Below are 6,000 nucleotides of genomic sequence, written 5' to 3'. Positions count from 1 at the left end.
AAGAATCAAAAACACACTTGCCAGGCACAGAGGCAGTACTTAAAGTAACATCTTCCTGCTTTCCAACTTCAGAGAGCAAAGAGGAGAGCTGTAGGAAAGGAGCTCAAAGTTCTGGGTGTCACAGCACATGTCACAGTTGAGATAGCCACCAGACAATTTCAGAAAGCTCAACCCACCTAGAGCAGCACCATACCTCATCAGAAGGCTTCAGGAATCTGCCCATACACAGTAACACCATGGCACTTCAGAAGGCTGCAAGCAACTGCCCTCCTTGCTCTGTAGCCCAGCCTTTTATCCCCTCCTGTTGATGCACTGCACCTGTGTGCCCTCTGCTCCCTTTGGTGGTTGGTCAGTGCCCCTGGGCACTCCATGGCTCAGTGCTGTCAGTGCTGCTCACCTGCTGCTCACAGCTGTGCTCATTGGGGATCAGGCTGGCCCAGCCCCATCCCAATCACCACACCTGAGGGCACTAATAAACTTAATTACCCTGACTGGCCTCACCCACCCCTGCCTCCATGGCCCAGGTCTCCTTTGCAGCCTGGGTTTGGCACAGCAGTCCCAGAGCACACTGCAAGGACAAGCCCCAGCTGGCCTGGGCTGCCCCAGGACCTGAGCCCAGCACCCACAGCCTGCCCAGAGCTGTGCAAGGACTGGTGGGCCCAGCCAGGGCTGCACTGGGCAGCCCCAGGATCCTGGAAGGAGAAAAGCAGCTGTGGCCCCTAGAGGAAAAAAGTAAAGGATGTCACCTTTTGATATTGTCTCTGAGCCATGTGCTTCAGCCAAACTCTTCTGCTGAGATCAAGCTCATTAAATTTCTCCTTTGTCTATCTTGTTATTCTAGGCTTCTCTTGAATTAAAAAAGAATAAAGAAATTTTGTGCAGTCTTTGTGATGCAGCTGTGCATGGCTTGTCCAACAGGGTCTGTACTTTTATTGAGACAGGAACATTTGCCTCAGAGTGCTAGCAGGTGAATGCATTTAGTGAGCTTTGGTACCTCTGCATGCTGTGGGATTGGAGACTGTGCTTGGTCTGGCAGCTCATAAGACAAATCCTGTGTGCTTACTCACTGAATTGATGAGAATTATATCCAGTGCAAGCTGCTGCACTGCTGCTTTTCTCTTGTAGATATTTGTTTAGAGATAAATCCTGGAACTGCTGATTGTGCTGGCTTCTGCATTCTCTGTCAACCAGCAACCAAGGAAAGCTGTGCATTCAATTACAGATGCAAACCCAGAATATTACACATTTCCCTTCAAATATCAGCACATCCTTAATATACACAGGAATTAGAGCTCAATGGCTGAGCATTAACCTGCAGCAAATCTGAGGCAGCAAGCACCAAATACCAATTCCTGCAGAGAATTCAGGCACACAGGGAATGATTAGGCACCTGCTACTTCCACCAAGGCTAAAACTGCTTGGTGCTTTCCTCAAGGACAGTCATGTGCCAAATACCCAACTGATGAGCTCTGGCCCACCTGAGTGTGTCAGTGAGCTGCTCCATGGTCCTGTTTGCTTCACACCCCACTCGGGGCTGCTCTCCTTCCCCACTATGATATTGTGCAGCCACACCCTGGAGGAATGCAAATCCTCCTCAAATCTGCTTGTGAAGGTTCTCTTCAGTCTCTGCAACCCCTGCCATGTGTTCAGCTGTTGGCTGCATGGATCAGGGTGGCTGGGGGAGAAAGGCACCAACACAGAGATGTTACTGCACCACTGTTAGCTGCCCCACCAGCTAACTGGAAACAACTGTAGAGATGCAGCTGAAATTCAAGCTTTCTTATAGGTTATGCCAAGTATTTTCATCCTTCCTGACTCTGAATGGAATTTTATTTTTTCCACTGAAAACAGGTGTATAAGGAAATGAGCAGAGAATATTGTGATTCATCCTGAACTGATCCAAAGGCCTGTGCTTGTGGGTTTGTTTTCTGTAGGATTTTACCCCTGACATTCTGCCCACTGCACCTTCCCCGGTACTATCAGCTGCTAAGAAAAAGACAGGACATATATATTCTCATCAAAATCTAACGTCTGTTTCCAGTTAAGGGTGCAGTAAAACAGCATGTCATTTATAAAATCAGATGGAAAAACCCAAAGAGCAATTTAAAGACAGGCTGGTTTCTTCTCAGAGAAATAAATGTCAGCCTAGCTCCACTTTTTCTTCTATGCTTAGGACAGACTGAGGAGGAAAGAGGTCAGATGGTCCTTTCTGTCTCATGAGCTGCATATTTCCCTTATGCTTGCACTATGAGAGTCAGTTGTAGCTGGCAGCCCTTTAACAAGCACCCTGAATTAGATAGTGGGACCCAGTTATTGCTTTCAGGTTGTTTTTAGGTATGAACACAGTTAGCAAAGAGCTTCCTATCATCCATTGCCTGCCTGACTCATGACCCCCAAACCACAGCCCAGATTACTTTGTCTCAGCTCTCTGTTTACCACATCTCTTCTCCCAGCCTGCAAGCTCTCAGTTGAGTTGCTTGGTTTGTATCCCCTCATTTAGCAGCTGCAAATGAGCCCCCATTTGACAGATTCATGTGAATAACTGCTTTTAGTCAAAAAGATTATTTACAAATTTAAGTTGATGTTTCCACACCAAAAACTAAATCAACATGGCTTTTATTTGAAACACAGTTGTTTCAACAAAGTATTTACTTCTTAAACAGCAAAGGAAATGATAGGATATTTAATTCCCTGATTAAATCCAAGGAGCAATGGATCCAGACTGCCTTCTACCTATGCCCTGAGAGAATCCACATCTCTTATGGGAGCACTATGGCTGCCAAGCTACAGGATAAACAAATCTCATCTTTGTGTTCTTGTACAATTTTATACCAGTTACAGTCAGAGCAGATTATATAGCAGAAATTCAATATATTCTTGCCTCTCCATATTCACTAACCACCATACTAGGGAGTATTTGTCATTTCCTTCTCTCTGGCTCAGGGAATACATATTTTATACTGTGGGGACACAGGTTCAGTGGGACATACTGTGGGTGTACTGCCCTTTCTTCCTAACATACTCAAAAGTGCTGGCAATTCAGTGGGAATGGATTACCCAGCTCCACCCAAGCATGGACTGAAACTGTATGAGGGATTCCCAGTTTCTGGCAAATGCATTAACCCCTGAGTTTAGTGAAAAGGAAAAATTAATCCACTCCCAGGAAAAAAAAATTAAATCCCAGGAGGAACTACCCAGAAAATTTGACCTGAATTCATAAATAGTTTTGGGATGACCTAAATACCATTTTCCCAACAAACTTACTATTCACCAGATTTTTTTCCTTCTGACTTTGCAGGCCAGTTGGCTCATTTGAGGTCCCTCACTATAGGCATTAGACAACAAACAAGATTTTCTTTATATACAGCTTGGATAGAAAGGAATTCCCTATGGGATTCTTTAGTCCACACTTGAAAATCTGCAGTCTGGTTTTCTAGAGTGACCATCACCACAAAGTTATCACTGTGAGGAACACAGCAGACAAAATGGCCACAGTCATCCTGAAGAATGACATTCTCCCAAGTTAAAGGTCACAAAATGCCTGACAGAGTTGCCCTTTTCATAAGTCACTGGAAATATTAAAACTCCTGAGAAAAGAGGATGACACAGTATCAACCTCAGATACAAAGCAAAATGAAAGGGCAGCTAATTAGAGGTTTCACAAATATCAACAAGGCACAGCTAGAGCAGAGCTTAGCCTGGGGGGAGGAAATGCTTTCTGATTTTCCTGTGATGAAGACCACAGCTGTGGTCACCACCACCACCAAGGACTGCTCATGTCCCACTGGGCACAGCCACCAGGAACAGGTGTTCCCTGAATCTCTTCCCAATCATTTTGTACCTTCACAAGGCAGCTCTGCAAAGGCTGAGGAGATGTCAGAGCCTTTGTGTTAAAGCTGCAGCAAAGACAAGGCAGCCATGGGGTAAGCTTGGCACATTCTCCCCAGCCTGCTCAGTGCTGGACGTGGATGCTCTCAGCTAATGGGGCCTGACAGGCTGAGCAGCCAGGGACATTAGTCAGACTGGGATGTGTAATTAAACCATAAAGTGCATCCTGACAGGGCTGCTGGGGACTAATCACAGGCCTTGGGGGGTGAAAGAGCATAAAGCTGTGAGCAGCAGCACCTCAGAGGTGTGATTAAGGTGGAGCTCACAGGGTTTGTTATTCCTCTGGTCAGCCTGGTGCTGATGGACCAGGGCAGGGAATTCTCACAGAATTCTTTCAGAGATCCCTGTGGGGCTGCTATGGAACTGCAAAGGCCCTGCCTTGGGCTGTGCCCCACAGAGACCTCCCAGAGATGCCCCATCCATGGGGCTGCAAGCCCTCTGCAGCCCCTCACTGGGCTGCATGCCACTTGCTGCCCTTGCTGGAGGCAGGAATCCTCCTCATTTTAAGGCTTTTATCACCTGACAGCCTCTTCTGAGATTCAATAAGTACAATCAAGAGATTTTTCCAATAACTTCCAGTTGCTCCATGCACATGAACTAAACAGCCAGAGGGCTGCACAGAAACACTGAGTTAAGGCAATTGTGTGGCCATAGCTCATGTCTGCCCCATCTCTGCAAGATTTTTCTTCATCCATCCCCAACAGACTGAAGGGAAGGTGGAAGGGGGCGTTGGGGCACCCCAGGTCCCAGCTTGCCCCATGAGGGTCAGAGCTCTGTGTCAGGGCACCTGTTTCCTGTGCAGCTGACCCAGGGCACAGTGGGCATAAAAATGCAAAACAAGCATCCATGAACGGTAGGATAAAAACAGGCTGTGTGTTAACCTGTCCCCAGGGACACCTGTGACTGAAGGTGAGAAATCTGGTGTGAATTGGACCAAAAACCCAACAGATTCAGGGTGAGGAGACCCCACTGACATGCCTGGAAACCTGGAGGATCTGGGGCCTCTTTTGAGGCCATTTATAGGGGAACCCCACTGCTGCAAGGAGCCAAGAGCAAACCTGCACCTTTACTGGGTTGAGAAGAAATATGGAAAGCTAAAGAAACAGGATTTATTTTAATACTTTAATTCTACTTCTACTATGGTATGCAGAAAGTGACCCATGGTGCTGAGAAGGGCAGGGGAGCCCATGGAAACTGAAGTACTGGGAGAAGGTTCTGGATCAAAGCTAATGGAGCAAATGATGATATGTGTGAGGATGAGCTGTCCTAACAAATCTTCAGAGCTTCTTTTTTAAAGCTCCACCAAAGGAACCCATTGTCTGAGCCAGCTGTGTTTTTACAGCTCCAGCATTCCCTGTTTGGCTCTCTCTGGGCTTTAACATGCAGATCCCATGGCAGCACAGGCAGAGAGGCAACTTCAGCCAACTTTGAGTAACCAGGGTTGCAGGAATTGTCCATGTACTGCTAACCTCCCAATGCTTGGCATACTTATGAAGCCACTATTTCCACACACAGAAGATATCCCCAGTGATGAATCCTGTGAAAGAGATGAGGGGTAGAAGGGCTGGGGGCTGCAGCTGCCATTAGAACAGGGTGCTGCTTTCACTGGGCTCAGCTGGTAACAGTCTTTCCCTAGGGCTTGGTAGCACAGTCCCTTTTCTAAAGCCATACTGAATGGAACAGTTTGGCCTTCAGATGCAACAATAGCTTACGTGCAGGACTCCCTAAAAGCACAGGTCCCCGGGGAGGAGCACGAGGAGTCTACAGGAATGAGCTGGCTGTGGCCCGAAGTGGCCCAGCAGAATCCTGCAATCCCTTCCAGACCAAAGAGAGGAGTTAATCATTTTCCAGGCAGTGCTTCAAATTGGATCACTGGGGATATCTGTGAGGATTCCAAAAGCAATGTTCCTGATGGCCATTAATGTGTTCCCAGTGACGTACAAGATGCACATGCACACCAACAAAGCAGAGGTTAGCCTGGAAAAAGCCCGGCTCATGAGAAAAGGTGCACTTACAGTAAACTTCATGGCAAGGGACTCATCCATTTCCAGCACAAATAATGAACTCCCACTGCCCTTCCACGTGTGCTCCCAGCAAGGGGTGAGGGAGCTG

This window comes from Agelaius tricolor, unplaced genomic scaffold (assembly GCF_023055355.1).
Source record: "Agelaius tricolor isolate 1412-34295 unplaced genomic scaffold, bAgeTri1.0.p SCAF_12, whole genome shotgun sequence".
NCBI classification, from domain to species: domain Eukaryota; kingdom Metazoa; phylum Chordata; class Aves; order Passeriformes; family Icteridae; genus Agelaius; species Agelaius tricolor.
This window is presented reverse-complemented; position numbering follows the sequence as displayed.